The sequence below is a fragment of the Magnolia sinica genome, chromosome 12 (genome assembly GCF_029962835.1).
Source record: "Magnolia sinica isolate HGM2019 chromosome 12, MsV1, whole genome shotgun sequence".
Classification (NCBI taxonomy): domain Eukaryota; kingdom Viridiplantae; phylum Streptophyta; class Magnoliopsida; order Magnoliales; family Magnoliaceae; genus Magnolia; species Magnolia sinica.
The window spans coordinates 74,421,782-74,443,632 of record NC_080584.1 but is presented as its reverse complement, the minus strand read 5'-3'; the positions used below and the strand labels follow the sequence as shown (position 1 = coordinate 74,443,632).

The 21,851-nt window shown below is 42.9% G+C and overlaps 2 non-coding genes across 2 annotated transcripts; both read right to left on the bottom strand.

The window, feature by feature from the left end:
• Positions 1-228: 228 nt before the first annotated feature.
• Positions 229-335, bottom strand: LOC131222132 (small nucleolar RNA R71). The gene has a single exon (XR_009159840.1). It is a non-coding gene; the product is annotated as a small nucleolar RNA R71 (small nucleolar RNA).
• Positions 336-13,304: 12,969 nt separating this feature from the next.
• Positions 13,305-13,411, bottom strand: LOC131222226 (small nucleolar RNA R71). Its single transcript, XR_009159933.1, has one exon. It is a non-coding gene; the product is annotated as a small nucleolar RNA R71 (small nucleolar RNA).
• Positions 13,412-21,851: the final 8,440 nt, after the last annotated feature.

The following is a 21,851-nucleotide window of genomic DNA, read 5'->3' as shown; positions in this document are numbered from 1 at the left end:
CTTGAGTCAGAGAATCCTTACTTACATTTAAAAGAATTTGACGAGATCATAGCTACCTTATACTTTCTTAACGTGTCTGATGACACGGTCAGGTTGAAACTCTTTCCCTTTTCTTTGAAAGAGAAAGCCAAGACGTGGTTACATTCACTACGTTCTCGATCAATTGGCAGATGGAATGACATGACAAGGGAGTTCATTAAGAAGTTTTTCCCATACCATAAGACGAACACCCTAAGAAAGTCGATCATGAACTTCGACCAAAGGGAAGATGAAACATTCTTCCAATGTTGGGAGCGGTTCAAGGATCTTGTCAGTTCATGCCCACAACATGGTTTTGAAACATGGCGCATCACGAACTTTTTCTATGATGGACTGACATCTCCCATGCGCCAATTAGTCGAGACGATGTGTAATGGGGAGTTTATGAATAAAGGAGTTGATGAAGTGTGGGATTACTTTGATAAACTTGCTGAGAACACACAAATATGGGACATCTCCCCTAGACCTAGTACTACCTCTACGCCGACTCATTCCAAGGAAAGGGGTGGTGTAAGACCCGTATCCTAGTCGATTCTGTTCCGTCGAATCCCGCGATCCTTCCTATCCAATTTCGGCAACCTGTGTCATATAATCGACGTTGCGATCGACCCTAAGTCGTATGTTGTAGATTTGAGTCGGATTAATTCGACCATTGCGATCGACCCTAAGTCGTACCATTGCGACCGCACCGTCGTCGCGGTTCCAACGCCGCGTCTCTTGTACTGATCCGATACCCTGTCAGGAAGATGTGAGCCGGCGTTTATTTCGAAGAAAACACCGCGCGTTTGCAATCCCAAGAGAATCTCTACAATATGTCAAATCAATCCCATCAATCAATCTCATCCATCACCTCATGTCAAGTACACATCACCTTTCTCCACAAGTAAAGCAACCCATGCTTTTTCTCACCAAAGTCAAACCACCTCTCACTTCACCCATCCCTCACCTCACATCACTCACCCATCACACCCATCACCTCTCCTTATCTCCCTCTCTCTCTCTTTCTCTTTTCTCACACCAATTCCAAGCAACCCATAAGCCTCACACGTCCACATTTTTCCAAGGAGAGAAAAAGAGAAGTGAGTAGTGTGGCCCACTTTCCATCCCAAAATCTTCCATCTTAGCCCTTGAATCTTCATCTCCCACCATCAAAGTGAAGCACAAGGAGGTCGGCTTTCCATCGGACCAAGAAGATCGGACGGTGGGTGCCTTATAGGATAGGTTTTTCATGTTTTGATGATGGACCAAGTGAGGCCTACCGATCAATGGTATGGATCTCACTTGGGACCTTAAGATGTGGTCGATGGCCCACCTTGATCTTCATGATCATTCCGTGATGGGGCCATTCTCTATGAACCCCATCATGATGTTTATTTTCTAGCTTGTAAAGGGTCATCTAGACCTTTCATTTTGGTGGAGAAGGGATCTCCACCGTTAATCCTTGATTTGGTGGGCCCACATGCAATGGGACCCACTCGATGTATGATTGCTTGTAAGGGAGGGCTCATAGTGGCGGAGCCCTCCATCATGCGTGTCCCATTTCTCTCTCTATCTCTCTCTCTCCCTCTCTTTTATTTATTTATGTTTGTGTGTGATGGGGTGGCCATGTGACCCACTTGGATGGGCCCCACCTTAATGTATGTTTTATCCTTACCATTCATCCATTTGGTGGCCCACAGGAGCAAGGCCCACCTTGTGCATGCACTATGCACAGGCCGTCCCTGTCCAGGGACGTCCCTGGACTGAAATGAAAACACAAATATTACTTGGTTCACAAGCTTTTGGGGTGGGTTACTGGTCTATGCCCGTATGTGGTCAATCCACGCCGTCCATTCCATGCCTTAAATCATTTCAGGCATTGAGCTGAAAAATGGGCTCAATCCGATGTCCTGGCGGGCCTTAGCATAACAAACGGTATTTTCTACCGTTGAATTCCGCCCTGATGTTTTTGTACCCCAAACCATATCCAATATTGGAATTGATGGACTTGTCACAGGATACAGAGTCCAATGGCTGGGGTGGATTTTGTTGATGCGGGACCTACCACCGAAAAACCACACAAAAATGTGATTTTCAAAAAAAAATAAAAAAATATATATAAGGGCAGCAGCTTTCACTGCTGCTGCTGACAGCGCCAGAGGCACAGGCGCTGCCTGCGCGTGTAGGCGGGCGTCCGTGCAGGGACCCACGGCCCCTCATGTGGGCCCCACCATGATGTATATTTTGTATCCACGCCGTCCATGAGGTGGACCACCCCTTGAGGTGGGTCCCCTCCAAAAATCAGTCAGATCCAGACCTCAGGCAGCCCACACCACAAGAAAATAGCGGTGATTGAACTCTACCATTGAAACCCTTTTATGGGCCACAGAAGTTTCGGATCAAGCTGAAATTCATTTTTTCTTCTTCCAGGCCCGTGCGACCTTGTGAACGGGTTGGATGGAAGATAAACGTTATGGTGGGCCCCACATGGGACCCACAGAGATGTATGTGTTGCTACCCACCGTCCAGACGGACGGTGGGGCCTACCTTGCTCTATGTGTTCGTCCGCACCGTCCACCCTGGACGGTGGAACCCCCTGCTGTGCGCGTGTGTGTGCGTGTGTGTGTGCGTGCTGTGTGCGTGCGTGCGTGTGGTGTGTGTGTATATATATATATATATTTATATATATATATATATATATTATATTATATTATATATGTTATATTGTATATATTATATATTATATTATATAATATATATTTGTTGGTGGGCCTTAGGGATTTTAATGGTGGAAATCATCATCACCACTTGTATTTTGGTGTGGCCCACCTTGGTATACATGTAAGGCCCATGTGATGGGGCCCATTCAATGTATTTGAGGCCCATGTTACAAGGCCCATTGTGATGCATTCAAAGGCCCGTGGGATATGGCCCATTGCAATGTACATAAGGCCCCTTCGATGTGGCCCACTTGATTTATAAAAGGCCCATATGATGCGGCCCATTTGATGAATATAAGGCCCATGGGTCGAGGCCCAACAGGATGTCCTTAGGGTCCATTGCAATGAGGGATTCCCCCATAGTGTGTGTAATAATGTTTGATGACAGGTTATGCCTTGGGAGAAATGTTAGTTTGACGTCCACGTTGTAAGAATAATGTTGGTTAAATGTCCGCATTATAACTCTCCCTAGGGCCCATTAGTAGGCCCACATTTGTTGATAGTTCACCACTTTATAACATGCTTAGTATAGCCCCATGATTCATACCCATACGCATCATTTGTATACTTGATATGAGGAATGTTTGATCATAGCATAAGCCGTTGGACTGAGACATTTACGGGACTCCTTATGAGACGGAGTGCCCTACATGATTGCGTGGTACGCGTGAGATTGCTGCATGATTGTACGGTGTGACTCATGCATCTTGCATATGTGTGACTTGATCACTGCACGCCCTAGCGACATCAGGGCCGTGGCTCCACAGACACATCGTGGATGGCCGTATCGGATACCGGAAATGCTTGGTTCTAGCACTGTGGGCACTTAGGATGTCCTTGGGTGAAAGTCCCAGAACCTTTTTGGTACCAGGAGATGCTCCAACGTTTAGACCGAGTGGATACACAAGTGCCCGAGTGCCGAATACCAGTAGGCCGCGTCTCTCACTGTTTCGTGGTCGGTTGGAAGGGGGTGTGGCCTTATCCGCCGGAGTGAGGGGGCTATAAGCTAGGCTGAGTTTGACCAGCTCGCAAATGAGTCCGCTATCGACGAGCCGGGTAGATATTGGCAGACTACTGGTCAGGCGGATAGTGTGGTCTCTTCCACTTGCTTGACTGTGCAGCTAGGGAGGAGGCAGTCAGTGTGAGGTGTATTAGACCCCGGTGATATCCAGAGAGGAACTGTATTGATATGATGAGTACTGGCACGCTTGCTTTGCATCTCGCATATGACATTTAGCTACATAGGCCTCGCATCGCATAGCCTTGGTATGGCTGATAGCATTCATGCCTCGCATCGCATAGCTTTGATATAGCTGATAGTATTTATGGACTTACCGCATATTTCCACATTACTCTGATATTATACACTTGGCACTCGCCTTACACACACTTTCACCACCCTCTAAGCTTTCTATAAGCTTATGCACGATAGATGCGTGCAGGTGGCGTTAGGTTGCAGCAGCGTTGAGCTTGGAGCGTGCAGCCGAGCTTCTGGAGTTTCTTTTACTTTCATTATATTGTATTTCCCTTTCTTATGCATTGTACTTAAAGTTTTTGATATAGTGGATATGTGGTGTTGTTGTTTTGTGACTTGGTTATGCTTGTGGTTATGCTCCATTACAAAAAAAAAATCATACTGAAAATCCTCCTTGTAGGATCCCAGGATCGGAATCTGGCATATGGGCGTTGGGAGCCGAGAATGTGGTGCTACGGAGGCTGTCGGCACCGGATTCGGCGATCGGAAATTTTGTGAGCCCGTTTTCCGAGTTTGGGGCGTGACAGGTGGAATGTATCTCCTGAGAGAAGACAATAATATTAATGCTAAGGTAGCTAATCTCACTAGGAAACTCGAGGCCATGGAATTTAAGAAAGATAAGGCTAAGGAAATTGTTTGTAGCATCTGTGGTTGCAACATTCATACTACTGAAAACTGTCCAACTATCTCTGCCTTTCAAGAGGTATTAAATGAGCAATCCAATGCTGTAAGCAATTACCAAAGACCTTTCAGTGGGCCCACCTCTAACACATACAATCCTGGCTGGAGAAATCATCCCAACTTCAGTTGGAGGAATGGACAAACCGCTACACCTCAAGGTTACCTAAATCAAAATCCAACTCAAGAGAAACCTCAAGAGGATTCGGTTCTGAAACATTTTCAAAAGCAAGAGCTTTTCAATCAGGGTATGCTACAGGCCTTCCAAGACCTAACAAAAACAATACAAGGACTTAAGGCTGAAAATACGATTGGGAACAAGGGGAGCTTCCCAGCTCAACCTCTTCCCAATCCTAAACCGTAATATGAAGTTAGCGACCCAAGCTCTTCAAATCAGATGGAGCAAGCTAAATCCATCACCACTCTTAGGAGTGAAAAGATCATTGACAAAATCATTTCGGTTAGGGTTGAAAAGCCTAAGGACCCGGAAGTGGATAAAGAAGATGGATCTAGCCATGCCCCACCAGAGTTAGAACCGGAACCTCACGGAAAGCCGGTTGCTCCATTTCCTCAACGGTTGGTTGCACCAAAATCGCTCTCTAACTCTCAGGATATTCTAGAGGTGTTGAAACAAGTGAAGGTCAACATTCCACTACTTGATGTCGTGAAACAAATACCTTCATATGCCAAATTCCTGAAAGACTTATGTACGACCAAAAGACGGCAAAATATTCAAAAGAAAATCTTCCTGACTGAGAAAGTGAGTACCATCCTAAAGCAAGATGTGCCGCAAAAATTCAAAGACCCCAGTAGCCCAACCATATCATGTGTAATTGGGGACCATCGAATTGATCATGCACTTCTTGACTTAGGAGCGAGCGTTAATCTTTTCCCCTACTCGGTATATAAACAGTTGGGCTTAGGTGAATTAAAACCCACCTTAACCACACTACAACTTGCTGATCGCTCTGTTCGTATACCAAGAGGGATAATTGAGGATGTGTTGGTCCAGGTTGATCGATTTTACTACCCAGTTGATTTCATCATCCTGGATACCGAACCCATCGGTAATACAAGCACTCAGATTCCCGTCATTCTTGGTCGCCCATTCCTTGCCACTTCAAACGCAATTATCAATTGTAGGAATGGTGTCATGAGTATGTCTTTCGGGAATATGACATTAGAAATGAATATCTTTTTCAACACGGCCAGACGGATAGAGGAAGATGACGATATCCACGATATTAACATGATCGATACTTTCGTGGATGACAGGACACCTCTTACCTTATCCTCTGATCCTCTAGAGACATGCCTGGCCCACTCCCATGAGTTTGATGATGACATAATTAGGGAGACTTGTGCCATGCTTGATGCGGTACCGGTACTTGAAGTTAACCGGTGGAGGCCACAATTTGAAGGGTTACCCCAAACTGATGAAGTGCCTCTACCGTCTAACCTCAAGCCACCGAAGCTTGACCTAAAACCCTTGCCCTCTGATTTAAAATATGCATACTTAGGTCAAGATGAGACATACCCGGTGGTGATTTCTGCCCACCTTGAGAAAGAACAAGAGATTATGCTCATATCTACTCTCCTGGAGCATAAGGGAGCCCTTGGATGGACAATCGCGGACCTCAAGGGAATCGACCCCTCGATTGTACTCACCGCATATATCTTGAGGATAATGCGAAGACCGCTCGGCAACCACAACGTAGACTAAATCCAAACATGAAGGAAGTGGTTAAGGCCGAGGTTCTTAAACTATTGGATGTGGGTATCATATACCCTATATCTGATAGTCAATGGGTGAGTCCAACTCAAGTGGTTCGTAAGAAGTCCGAGATCACCATCATAGCCAATGCCAATAATGAACTCGTGATGACTAGAGTCACCACTGGTTGGAGGATGTGCATTGACTACAGAAAATTAAATACCGTCACGAGGAAAGACCACTTTCCTTTGCCCTTCATTGATCAGATCTTGGAAAGGTTAGCTGGTCATTCCTATTATAGTTTCCTTGACGGGTATTCGGGCTACAACCAGATAGAGATCGCCCTTGAAGATCAAGAAAAGACTACGTTTACATGTCCCTACGGCACCTTTGCTTACCGAAGGATGCCGTTTGGACTATGTAATGCCCTGCCACCTTCTAACAATGTATGATGAGCATATTTTCTGACATGGTGGGGCAATATTTAGAGGTCTTCATGGACGATTTCTCTGTCTTCGGTCCATCTTTCAACGAGTGCTTGGAAAGCCTTAAATGCGTGCTGAAAAGATGTGAAGAAAAGAACTTGGTACTTAATTGGGAGAAGTGTCATTTCATGGTTCAGAAGGGAATTGTCCTCGGGCACATTATTTCATCTAAAGGAATCGAGGTGGATAAGGCAAAGATCGATCTTATCTCTAACCTACCTCCACCCAAGAACATAAGGGACGTGCGATCCTTCCTAGGACACGCCGGGTTTTACAGAAGATTCATAAAGGACTTTAGTCTCATCTCTCGTCCTCTATGTAATCTACTTCAAAAGGATGCACCATACGAGTGGACTGAACCATGTCAGGAAGCTTTCACTAAGCTTAAGGGCATATTGACTAATGCACCCATCATTAGCCACCTGACTGGAGCATTCCTTTTGAACTTATGTGCGACGCATCTGATTATGCTCTTGGGGCAGTTCTAGGCCAGAGAAAAGATAAGAAACCCTACGTTATTCATTACGCAAGTAAGACTCTAAATCCTGCCCAAGTGAACTACTCGACTATGGAAAAGGAACTCTTAGCCGTAGTGTTCGCCTTGGACAAATTTAGGTCCTACTTGATTGGATCCAAGATCATTATTTACACTGATCATGCAGCGCTCAAGTATCTTCTGTCTAAGAATGATGCTAAGCCCCGCCTGATACGATGGATCCTCCTACTCTAGGAATTTGACCTAGAGATAAAAGATAAAAAGGGAGTAGAGAACATAGTGGTTGACCATCTTTCTCACCTTAATCCCTCTGATTCCATTGTTCAGAGTCTCCCATTTACCTTGGTTCGCTGATATTGCTAATTATCTTGCCACAAGTTCCATACCGACACATTGGACTGCGCAAGATAAGAAGAAAATTTTCACCAAGGTATGTAACTTTTTCTGGGATGATCCCTATTTGTTTAAATATTGCCCAGACCAAATCTTGAGGAGATGTGTGCCAGACGATGAGCATCAAAGTATCATCTCCTTTTATCACTCACAGGCCTGTGGTGGTCACTTTTCTTCTAAAAAGACCACAGCCAAGATTTTACAGTGTGGCTTTTACTGGCCCACTATGTTCAGGGACACTCACGAGTTTTGCAAAGCTTGTGAGCGTTGTCAAAATTTGGGAGTGTTGTCCCGTCGAAATATGATGTCGTTGAATCTCATTCTTATCATCGAGGCATTTGATTGCTGGGGCATCGATTTCATGGGGTCATTCCCCCAATCTTTTGGGAATTTATATATTTTGCTTGCCGTAGACTATGTCACTAAATGGGTCGAAGCGATTCCATGTCGAACTGATGACCATCGCATGATCATTAAATTCCTGAAAGAAAACATCCTTTCCCGATTTGGAACGCCTCGAGATATCATTAGTGATGGGGGCTCACACTTTTGTAATAGACCATTTGAGAGTTTAATGAAGAAATACGGTATCTCTCATAAGGTGAGCACCCCATACCACCCACAGACAAGTGGGCAAGTTGAGATTTCCAATAGGGAGATCAAACACATTTTGGAAAAAACGGTTAACCCTGACCGTAAGGATTAGTCAATTCGATTGACCGATGCCTTATGGGCATACCGTACTGCTTTTAAAACCCCTATTGGAATGTCTCCCTTTAGACTTGTTTATGGGAAAGCTTGCCACTTGCCTGTGGAGTTGGAACATAGAGCCTACTGGGCGATCAAAAGTTTGAATTTCAATTTGGACAACGCTGGCTCGCCACGCAAACTTCAGTTAAATGAACTCGAAGAAATTCGGAACGATGCTTATGAGAACTCGAGAATTTACAAAGACAAGATGAAGGTGTTTCATGACCAACATATTTTACGAAAATCATTCACACCAGGCCAGAAAGTCCTCTTGTATAACTCTCGATTACATCTCTTTCCGGGTAAGCTTCGATCTCGTTGGACCGGCCCTTTTACTGTTATCACTGCATATCCTCATGGGGCCGTTGAGATAAGAGATCCAGACAATGGTAAGGAGTTTAAAGTAAATGGACATCGCTTAAAGCCATTTGTCGAGAAATTTGATTCAGAGGACATGTCCATACCTCTGACTGATCCTGTTTACCAGGATTGACCTCCTAGTCTGATGGAGGTATAGGTAGGTTTCCTGTTTTCATAGGACTATGGTAGTTTCCTTTATTCTGTTTTAGGATAGACGGTAAACTTAGCTCTCCTGGGAGCCAACCCAGCTTTTCATTCTGTTTCATTTTCCTAGTTAGTTAGTTCAATGTTTGTGGGTAACATTGCTGCAAACCCTCACGAGACTACAACTCGTCCACTAGGGGCAACCTAGGGGTTTAAAGGCTTGTTGCATACGCTAAATGCAATCGAGAGTACCTGCGAAAGTGGTGTAGGTAGGATTTTATTTTTGTTATTTTTATTTTACTTCTGTTGGTTTCTCTCTTGTGCTGACCCGATGTTACGTAGATATCTTTGGAAAGCCTTTTGATTCTTTCGTCCAGGTACTATCTTTCCATCACTCTTCTTATATTTTTGTTGTCCCATGTGCATTGCATGCTTATTTCTTTTACATTGAGGACAATGTAGATTTTAGGTTGGGGGTGGGAGATTAGGGTTCCTAATCAGTGTTTTCTTGGTCTTGAACAAAAATTGTGAAATTTTTCTCTTGAGCAAAAATTGTGAAATTTCTCAAAAATTTTTCTGACATTTTTGTGAATCCGAAGTGATTTTGACAACCATCTTGGATTTAGAATTACAAGATGAGTGATGTTGGTAATTTATGACTATTAGATTCAGTTATTTATTATATTAGATTTCACAATTAAGTTTGAAGTGTTAATCTCTAATTAGAAGTTGTAAACATTGATTGAGTTATGATCTCACATGTCACATCTCGCTTTCACATTAAGGTTTCAGTTTGATATTGAAGGATTTACTTGGTACTCACTAAGCTTGAAAGGAACCAACCTAAGAAATTGAAAGGATTGGGCGAATGGTCGACGCCATAGGTGTTGAGGGTCAAATATTGCATATCAGACCCCATTTATTACCTGGATTTATGAGCATGACTCTGTTTAACGGTTTGGTTTAACTGTGTATGTGATGCAAGGTGTAATTACGAACTGAGACTAAGAAAGGGTGTTTAAAGCTGGGATTTAACGCTCTGATGACACCAAGGCAAGGGACGGACCCCAGGGGACCAATATCATCGAATTTACATACCGGAGATCCGCGAAAATCGAGAAACTGAAGTTCAAGTGGCCCAAAATTGGTTCATAATGAAAGATCACAGGGTTCCCACTATCCGTTCAGGTCGAAACTTCATACATACCCTGAGGGCCATAAATTAACTGTACAATTCGAATTTCATCCGTTCGATCCCTGTGGAAGTGACCCAACGGACAGATCAGCCCATAAACCATTACTTTTGGGCCCACCTGCTATTTGGATATTCTTAAAAATTGGTCTCAACGGGTTAAATGAGCTGACAATATGAATGGATGGAGCGGATTTCTTACATACATCAAGTGGGACCCACATGTATACTGAGTGTACATAAGGTGCACGTGCACCAGCCGTGCACCCTTACAGCCAAAGTCGGTCAGCTCACGCTGACCGACTACTTCTTCTCCAAATCCAAAAACGCAACAGCGTTTTCGCTGTCGTCCGCCGATCCTTCTCAGTGGGGCCCACTCGACACCTGGAGTGATGATCTGAACCGTCCATTGTATCAAGAGGGTGGGCGTGAACATCGCCTAGGTGGCGTAATCTCGGAAGATAATGGAGAGTGGATTTCAGCTGTTAAAACGGATGATTAACGGTGGAACGAAAGAGTCAGTGGGCCACACGGAATTCAATATGAAACCAGTCAATTCTTACTTGTTTTTCGCCAGCATTTCAGTAGACGGAGTGGATTTCATTGAAAACATCACTGCGGACACCACCGACCATCACAGCGCACGGGTACGCGATCTCTGTTTCGCAACAGAGGTTGCGGTCCTCTCTTGTGGGCCACCATCAGGGCCCATTGGCTTAATCAGGGCCGTCCATTAGGAGCCTAAGGGCCCTATAGTTCAAGCCTAGGTGTCCTTTTCTCTCCATGCGTGCGAGTATGCGTTAATCGTGATCAACAGAAGGATGGACGACGGAATGAATTCTTCCCTGAGCTGCATCGACAGACAGCCAAAACCGGTTGTCTACCCGAAAATTCCAAGGAGAAGTTGATGAATGGAGTGGATCTCCTGTCTGAGCTCTAGAATGGGCCCCGGAGAATTTCATCATAAGCAACTATCTCCTGCTGCAACAGGGAGTGCGTAAGAGCTTCTTACGCACTTCCAGCCACCGTCTCCTTTGAAGCTATAAAAAGTGAGAGAACTGACGGCTAGGGGGCATCGGGGATTGAGGGAGCTTGGGCTTGGGCAGACGGCTGGAGATCTGACAGGAGAGAGAGAAAGACAGGGAGAGAAGAAAGAAGGTTTTTTGTTTGTTTTTTTCTTTCCCTGTTTTATTTTTATTTTGCTGTTTTATTCAGCCCATTCATGTGTAGCTAATCCTCTTAGCTAGGGCTAAGAGGTGAAGCCTGTAGCGAGATGGGAGACACTATTTCCTGCTTTTCATTTAAATTTATGAACTGAACTTGGCTTTGAATATCTCTTTTTCTCTTTTGATGTTTATGACGTCAGGAGGCCCTGTTGTTCACCATCGTCTCCTGGGCATGGTTGGATGATAGTACTCTTCCTGACTTTCATGGCATGTTGATTGATTGGTAATTAGATTAATTCTTTTGTTTGCTTTCTCTCCTGGGCATGGTTTGGTGATGGAATCCATTCTAATTCATACACCTTTCATCTCTTAAAACCTATATCAATGGCAGTTCAGTAAATTTCCATAATTTGTGATACTGGCATAAGATTCCCTGATCTCTACAAGTGGATCCTCTGAATCCCTAGTTCCTTTTCTTTGAATTTTCACAAGTTTTAGATCAATTATTCCATAATTATTCCTCAATTATCATTCAATTTAGATTACATCTTAGTCTAATTCTAGTTCTATTTAGTTTCAGATTACGCACAGGTTTCAGTCCCTGTGGATTCGACCTCGGTCTTACCGAGTTTATTACTACATCACAACCCCGCACTTGGGGAGTGAACAAGTTTTTGGCGCCGTTGCCGGGGACTGACGGTTACGATTCTCTAAAATTAATTGGTTTTAGGATTAGTTTACGATTAGGATTTTACGAACCTTAGTTCTATTTATTTATTTTTATTTAAGTTCAAAACTAACTTGTTTCCTGTTTCATAGGATCTTGACATAAGTTTCTCAATTGGTAATTCCTTCCTAATCTCTCTACTTTTTCCTATTTTTTTTAGAATTAAGGTTTAGATTTTAGAAATTTTCTAATTCTAGTATCCTCCCTTCTGTAGGAAATAGTTTATTTTTAGAAATTAGGTTATTCCTTTCCCTTTTTAGAAATTAACTTTCTATTTCTATTTTAGTAACTTTCTAACTCTTTTAAAATCTAATTTGTTTCCTAATTTATTTTTAGAATTTTGTTTAGAAACTAACCTTCCTATTTTGTAGGCCTTTAAGATAGAAATCTCTAATTCGGTACACTCCTTCTCTACTTTCTATTTTTCAGTTCTCTTCTAGCAATTTACTTTCTAGTATAGGACTTTCCTAGTTTATTTTAAAAGTTTCTACTTTCTTTTAGAATCTAACTTACTTTATTTTTATTTTGCAGGTCCTTAACTTAGGACTCCAGTTTGGTAATTTCTTTCCAACTCTCTCTTTCTTTCTAGATTTTTTTCTCCTTTCTTAGGATTAGGCTTTAAATTTAATTGAGGACTGCGAGTGTTTCATGCCCAAGTGGGCCCGTGACAACACTCGACGTCTCTTGACTGAAGGAGGAGTGGTTGAGGGGTTGACTATCCATCGCAGGACTAGACACCACTCGAAATCTCCTGAGTTAAGTGAAGTTATGGCTGAAGACCAACCTCCTCTACTCCCACCCAGGGTGGAGGATACCCAAGATGAGAATGAGGTGCAACAGGCACCCCCGCCTCGTACTTTACGAGATTATCTACAACCGGCGGGAGTGAGTATGCCCTCATGCATGATTTTTCCTGAAAACACGGGACAAATGGACATCAAGCCAGGAGTTATCCAACTCCTTCCCAAATTCCATGGACTTGAATCAGAAAGTCCATATTTACATTTGAAAGAGTTCGATGAGATTATAGCTACATTATGTTTTCCTAATGTATCTGAGGATACAATTAGGCTGAAACTCTTTCCTTTTTCCTTAAAAGAGAAAGCTAAGACGTGGTTACATTCACTGCGTCCTAGATCCATTGGCACATGGAACGACATGCAGAGGGAATTCATAAAAAAATTCTTCCCACATCATAAAACGATTACCCTCAGAAAAGCGATCATGAACTTTGCCCAAAAGGAAGATGAAACATTCTTCCAATGTTGGGAAAGGTTCAAAGATTTGGTCAGTTCATGCCCACAACACGGATTTGAAACGTGGCGCATTATAAATTTTTTCTACGATGGACTGACATCTTCGATGCGCCAAATGGTCGAGACAATGTGTAATGGAGAATTCATTAATAAAGATGTCGACGAGGTATGGGACTACCTCGACAGTTTGGCTGAAAAAACACAATCTTGGGACTATTACCCAAAGTCAAACACCACGTCTAGGTCGACTCAATTAAAGGAGAAGGGTGGATTATATCTCTTGAAAGAAGAGGATGATCTCATGTGTAAAGTGACTACGCTCATAAGGAAAGTTGAGGCCATGGAAGGAAAGAAGGATAAAGTCAATGAAATTGTTTGCGGCATCTGTGATTGCAACATTCACACAACTAAAAACTGTCCTACAATACCTGCCTTTCGAGGAGTGTTGAATGAACAAGCCAATGCCGTAAATAATTATCAAAGACCTTTTACTGGACCTAACTCCAATACATACAACCCTGGCTGGAAAAATCATCCAAACTTTAGTTGGAGGAATGGACAGACGGCTACTCCTCCAGGTTTCTTCAATCAAAATCCAAATCAAGTGAAACCTCAAGAGGAACCGGTTCAAAATCCCATACAAGAGCTGGCTCAGGCAATGCGGGGAATTACAGATTTTATGCAAAAGATAGATTCTCGTATGACGGTTATAGAAAAGGGGATGCTTCCTGCACAACCGCTCCCCAATCCTAAACCGCAGTACGAGAATAATGATCCCAGCTCTTCAAATCAGATGGGACATGCTAAATCCATCACCACTCTTAGGAGTGGAAAGGTCATTGATAAAACTCTTCCGGTTAGGCCCGAAAAGCCTCAAGAACCAGAAGAGGACAACAATGATGGATCCAGTGATGCCCCACAAAAAGTAGAACCGGAACTTCTAGAGAAGCCAGTTGCTCCATTCCCCCAACGGTTGGTTTCACCAAAACCTCTCTCTAACTCTCAGGATATTCTAGAGGTGTTGAAACGGGTGAAAGTCAATATTCCTCTACTTGATGTCGTTAAATAGATACCTTCATATGCCAAATTCCTGAAAGACTTGTGCATGACCAAAAGACGGAAAATTATTCAAAAGAAAATCTTCTTGACTGAGAAAGTGAGTGCCATCCTAAAGCAAGACGTGCCACAGAAATTCAAGGATCCCGGTAGCCCAACCATATCATGTGTAATCGGGAACCATCGAATTGATCACGCACTTCTTGACTTAGGAGCGAGCGTCAATCTGATTCCCTACTCGGTATACAAACAGTTAGGTTTGGGTGAATTAAAACCCACCCTAACCACACTACAACTTGTTGATCGCTCTGTTCGTGTACCAAGAGGGATAATTGAGGATGTGTTAGTCCAGGTCGATAGATTTTACTACCCTGTAGATTTTATCATCCTGGACACCGAACCCATCAATAACATGAGCACTCAGATTCCCGTCATTCTTGGTCGCCCATTCCTTGCCACGTCAAATGCAATTATCAATTGCAGGAATGGTATCATGACTATGTCTTTTGGAAGTTTGACATTGGAGTCAAACATTTTTTTCAATAACGGCAGCAACGCAGAGGATGATGACGATTTTCACGACATTAACATGATTGACTCTTTCGTGGAAGATATGACACCTCTAACCTTATCCTCCAACTATCTAGAGACATGCCTGGCCCACTCCCATGATTTTGATGATGACATGATTAGGGAGACGTGTGCCTTACTTGATACTGCACCGGTACTTGAAGTTAACCGGTGGAGGCCACAATTTGAAGAATTGCCACAAACCGATGTAGTGCCTCTACCATCTAACCTCAAGCCACCGAAGCTTGACCTAAAACCTTTGCCCTCTGATTTGAAATATGCCTATTTAGGTCAAGATGAGACATACCCGGTGGTGATCTCTGCCCACCTGGAGAAAGAACAGGAGAGTATGCTTATATCTACTCTCATTGAGCATAAAGGAGCCTTGGGATGGACGATAGCGGACCTCAAAGGAATCGATCACTCGATTTGTACTCACCGCATATATCTTGAGGATAATGCAAAAATCGCTCGGCAACCACAACGTAGACTAAATCCAAACATGAAGGAAGTGGTGAAGGCCGAGGTTCTTAAACTATTGGACGTGGGTATCATATACCCTATATCTGATAGTCAATGGGTGAGTCCAACTCAAGTGGTCCCTAAGAAGTCTGGAATCACCATCATAGCCAATGCTAATAATGAACTCGTGCCAACTAGAGTCACTACTGGTTGGAGAATGTGCATTGACTACAGGAAATTGAATACCGTCACAAGGAAAGACCACTTTCCTTTACCATTCATTGATCAGATCCTGGAAAGGTTAGTTGGTCATTCCTATTACAGTTTCCTTGACGGGTATTCGGGCTACAACCAGATAGAGATAGCCCCTGAAGACCAGGAAAAGACTACATTTACATGTCCCTACGGCACCTTTGCCTATCGAAGGATGCCATTCGGACTATGTAATGCCCCTGCCACCTTTCAGCGATGTATGCTTAGTATCTTTTCTGATATGGTAGGACAATATTTAGAGGTCTTCATGGACGATTTCTCTGTTTACGGTCCATCTTTCAGCAAGTGCTTAGAAAGTCTTAAATGTGTGCTGAAAAGATGTGAAGAAAAGAACTTGGTACTTAATTGGGAGAAGTGCTATTTCATGGTTCAAAAGGGAATTGTCCTTGGGCATATCATCTCGTCCAAAGGAATCGAGGTAGATAAGGCAAAAATCGATCTTATCTCTAACCTACCTCCACCCAAGAACATCAGAGACGTGCGATCCTTCTTAGGACACGCAGGATTTTACAGGCGATTCATAAAGGACTTTAGTCTCCTCTCTCGTCCTTTATGTAATCTTCTTCAAAAGGATGCTCCGTACGAGTGGACTGAGCAATGCCAGGAAGCTTTCACCAAGCTTAAGGGCACGTTAACCACTGCACCTATCATGCAGCCACCCGACTAGAGTCTTCCTTTTGAGCTTATGTGCGACGCTTCTGATTATGCTCTTGGGGCGGTCCTAGGCCAGAGAAAAGATAAGAGGCCCTACGTCATTCATTACGCAAGTAGAACTTTAAATTCTGCCCAGGTGAACTACTCGACTACGGAAAAGGAACTCTTAGCCGTAGTGTTCGCCCTGGACAAATTTAGGTCCTACTTGATCGGATCCAAGATCATTATCTACACAGATCATGCGGCACTTAAGTATCTTCTTTCTAAGAATGATTCTAAACCCCGTTTGATACAATGGATCCTTCTACTCCAAGAATTTGATTTGGAAATTAAAGATAAAAAGGGAGTAGAGAACGTAGTGGCCGATCACCTTTCTCGCCTTAATACATCTGATTCCCTTGAGGCGACTCATATCAACGACATGTTCCCTGATGAACAACTGTTCCGAGTCTCTCATTCACCTTGGTTCGCTGATATTGCTAATTATCTTGCTACAGGTGCCATACCGACACAGTGGACTGCGCAATATAAGAAGAAATTCTTCACCGAGGTGCGCAACTTTTTCTGGGATGATCCTTACTTATTTAAATATTGCCCAGACCAAATTCTAAGGAGATGTGTACCAGACGATGAACATCAGAACGTCATCTCCTTCTGTCACTCAGAGGCCTGTGGTGGTCACTTTTCTGCTAAAAAGACCACGGCCAAGATTCTGTAGTGTGGCTTTTACTGGCCCACTATGTTTAGGGACACTCATGAGTTTTGCAAAGCTTGTGAGCGTTGCCAGAAATTGGGAGCATTGTCCCGTCGAAATATGATGCCTTTGAATCCCATCCTTATCATTGAAGCATTTGATTGCTGGGGCATCGATTTCATGGGACCATTCCCCTAATCATTTGGAAATCTGTATATTTTACTCGCCGTGGACTATGTCACTAAATGGGTTGAAGCGATTCCGTGTCGAACTAATGACCATCGCACGGTCATTAAATTCCTAAAAGAAAACATCCTTTCCCGATTCGGAACGCCTCGAGCCATCATTAGTGATAGGGGCTCACACTTTTGTAATAGATCATTCGAGAGCTTAATGAAGAAATACGGTATCTCTCATAAGGTGAGCACCCCATACCATCCACAGGCAAGTGGACAAGCTGAGATTTCCAATAGAGAGATTAAACACATTTTGGAGAAAACGGTTAACCCTGATCGTAAGGATTGGTCAATCCGATTGACCGATGCCTTATGGGCATACCGTACTGCCTTTAAAACCCCTATTGGAATGTCTCCCTTTAGACTTGTCTATGGGAAAGCTTGTCACTTGCCTGTGGAGCTGGAACATAAAGCGTACTGGGCGATCAAAAATCTTAATTTCAATCTGGACAACGCTGGCTCGCTACGCAAACTTCAATTGAATGAACTGGAGGAAATCCGGAATGATGCAAATGATAATTCGAGAATTTACAAGGACAAGATGAAAGCATTTCATGACCAACACATTTTGCGAAAATCATTCACGCCTGGTCAGAAAGTCCTTTTGTACAATTCTCGATTACATCTCTTTCCGGGTAAGCTTCGATCTCGTTGGACCGGCCCTTACATTGTTGTTACTGCATATCCTTATGGGGCCGTCGAGATAAGAGACCCCGACAATGACAAGGAGTTTAAAGTAAATGGACATCGCTTAAAGCCATTTGTCGAGAAATTTGATTCAGAGGACATGTCCATGCCTCTGATTGATCCTGTTTACCAGGACTGATCTCCTAGTCTGATGGAGGTATAGGTAGGTTTATTGCTTTCTTAGGACTAGGGTAGTCTGCTTTATTTGTCTGGCTAAAGACGTTAAACTTAGCACTCCTGGGAGGCAACCCAGCTTTTCATTTCATTTAATTTTCATAGTTAGTTAGTTCAATGTTTGTGGGTAACATTACTGCAAACCCTCACGAGACTACAACTCGTCCACTAGGTGCAACCTAGGGGTTTAAAGGCTTATTGCATGCGCTAAATGCAATCGAGAGCACCTGCGAAAGTGGTATAGATAGGATTTTATTTTATTTTATTTTTTTTGTTAGTTTTGTGTTGCTCTCTCTCTCGTGCTGATTGGATTCCATGCTGCCTGCACTTGGAATGTCTCTCACGATTCATCATCCAGGTACTATCTTTCCATCACTCCACATTTACTTTTGTTGTCCCATGTGCATTCCATACTCATATCTTTTACATTGAGGACAATGTAGCTTTTAGGTTGGGGGTGGGAGATTAGGTTACCTAATCAATGTTTTCTTCGTCTTGAGTAATAATCGTGAAAATTTTTAAATTTTTTCTGGACTTTCTGGTGAATTCGAAGTGATTTGACGACCATCTTTGATTTAGAATTACAAGATATGGAATGTTGGTGATTTACTACTCTTGGATTCAGTTGCTCATTAGATTTCACAGTTAAGTTTGAATTATTAATCCATGATTAGAAGTTGTAAACATTGATTGAGTCATGATTTCCCATGTCACATCTCGCTTACACATTAAGATTGCAGTTTGAAACTGAAGGGTTAATTTGGTAATCACTGAGCATGAAAGAAACCAGCTTAAAAGATTTGGCCATTAGGGTATAAAAAAAAAGAGAATTACACCATGGGTTTGCTCCCTATAGGTGTGGATTCGATTTTACATGATTAACAGTTGGAAAGAGTTGGGCGACTAGTTTCACCATTGGTTTGCTCCCTATATGTGAAAATTTGATTCCCATCTTGAAAAAAAAAAAAAAAAAAAAAAAAAAAGAAAAAAAAGAAAAAAGAAAATGAAAGAATGATCTGTAAGGCAAAGCTCTGGTTTAGGTGATGGTAGTTATGAATTTTTTGATTGATTACCAATGATATCATGAAATTGACAATTTGATCTCTTAATGAAGATAGGTCAGGATTACACTTTACATCTGTGGAACTCAATGTTTAGGATTGTTCTAATTGATGGATTAATACTTTGAACTTGTTGTGAAGTTTTCCGTGCGCTTGAGTTCAGGAGAAAGTAATGCCCAACATTCATGAATCTTAAACTTCTAGTATCTGGATTGTTCCCCAAAATCATTCGAGTTTTTAAAATTATGATATAATTCTCAATTCATTTTTCGCATACTTTGCTCGGGACTAGAAAAATGCTGGTTGGGGGTTGTGTTGAGGGTCAAATATTGCATATTAGACCCCATTTATTACCTGGATTTATGAGCATGACTCTGTTTAACGGTTTGGTTTAACTGTGTATGTGATGCAAGGTGTACTTACGAACTGAGACTAAGAAAGGGTGTTTAAAGCTGGGATTTAACGCTCTGATGACACCAAGGCAAGGGACGGACCCCAGGGGACCAAGATCATCGAATTTACACACCGGAGATCCGCAAAAATCGAGAAACTAAAGTTCAAGTGGCCCAAAATTGGTTCATAATGAAAGATCACAGGGTGCCCACTATCCGTTCAGGTCGAAACTTCATACATGCCCTGAGGGCCATAAATTAACCATACAATTCGAATTTCATCCGTTCGATCCCTGTGGAAGTGACCCAACGGACAGATCAGCCCATAAACCATTACTTTTGGGCCCACCTGCTATTTGGATATTCTTAAAAATTGGTCTCAACGGGTTAAATGAGCTGACAATATGAATGGATGGAGCGGATTTCTTACATACATCAAGTGGGACCCACATGTATACTGAGTGTACATAAGGTGCACGTGCACCAGCCGTGCACCCTTACAGCCAAAGTCGGTCAGCGAGCTGACCGACTGCTTCTTCTCCAAATCCAAAGCGTTTTCGCTGTCGTCCGCCGGTCCTTCTCAGTGGGGCCCACTCGACACCTGGAGTGATGATCTGAACCGTCCATTGTATCAAGAGGGTGGGCGTGAACATCGCCTAGGTGGCGTAATCTCGGAAGATAATGGAGAGTGGATTTCAGCTGTTAAAATGGATGATTAACGGTGGAACGAAAGAATCAGTGGGCCACACGGAATTCAATATGAAACCAGTCAATTCTTACTTGTTTTTCGCCAGCATTTCAGTAGACGGAGTGGATTTCATTGAAAACATCACTGCGGACACCACCGACCATCACAGCGCACGGGTACGCGATCTCTGTTTCGCAACAGAGGTTGCGGTCCTCTCTTGTGGGCCACCATCAGGGCCCATTGGCTTAATCAGGGCCGTCCATTAGGAGCCAAGGGCCCTATAGTTCAAGCCTAGGTGTCCTTTTCTCTCCATGCGTGCGAGTATGCGTTAATCGTGATCAACAGAAGGATGGACGACGGAATGAATTCTTCCCTGAGCTGCATCGACAGACAGCCAAAACCGGTTGTCTTCCCGAAAATTCCAAGGAGAAGTTGATGAATGGAGTGGATCTCCTGTCTGAGCTCTAGAATGGGCCCCGGAGAATTTCATCATAAGCAACTATCTCCTGCTGCAACAGGGAGTGCGTAAGAGCTTCTTACGCACTTCCAGCCACCGTCTCCTTTGAAGCTATAAAAAGAGAGAGAACTGACGGTAGGGGGCATCGGGGATTGAGGGAGCTTGGGCTTGGGCAGACGGCTGGAGATCTGACAGGAGAGAGAGAAAGACAGGGAGAGAAGAAAGAAGGTTTTTTGTTTGTTTTTCTTTTTGTTATGCTTTTCTTCTCAAATTGCTGTTTTATTCAGCCCATTCATGTGTAGCTAATCCTCTTAGCTAGGGCTAAGAGGTGAAGCCTGTAGCGAGATGGGAGACACTATTTCCTGCTTTTCATTTAAATTTATGAACTGAACTTGGCTTTGAATATCTCTTTTTCTCTTTTGATGTTTATGACGTCAGGAGGCCCTGTTGTTCACCATCGTCTCCTGGGCATGGTTGGATGATAGTACTCTTCCTGACTTTCATGGCATGTTGATTGATTGGTAATTAGATTAATTCTTTTGTTTGCTTTCTCTCCTGGGCATGGTTTGGTGATGGAATCCATTCTAATTCATACACCTTTCATCTCTTAAAACCTATATCAATGGCAGTTCAGTAAATTTCCATAATTTGTGATACTGGCATAAGATTCCCTGATCTCTACAAGTGGATCCTCTGAATCCCTAGTTCCTTTTCTTTGAATTTTCACAAGTTTTAGATCAATTATTCCATAATTATTCCTCAATTGTCATTCAATTTAGATTACATCTTAGTCTAATTCTAGTTCTATTTAGTTTCAGATTACGTACAGGTTTCAGTCCCTGTGGATTCGACCTCGGTCTTACCGAGTTTATTACTACATCACAACCCTGCACTTGGGGAGTGAACAATAGGTTTGCTCCTTATAGGTGTAGATTTAATTCCCTATGAATGATATGTGAAAATTTTAGGTGTACAGTCTTCATCATAGGTTTGCTCCCTGTAGGTGAGGATTTGATTCCCCTTCTTGGCGTTACTTTTAATGGAAAAATCAAAAGCTGAAGGAATGAAAAGATGATCTGTGAGGCAAGTTTTG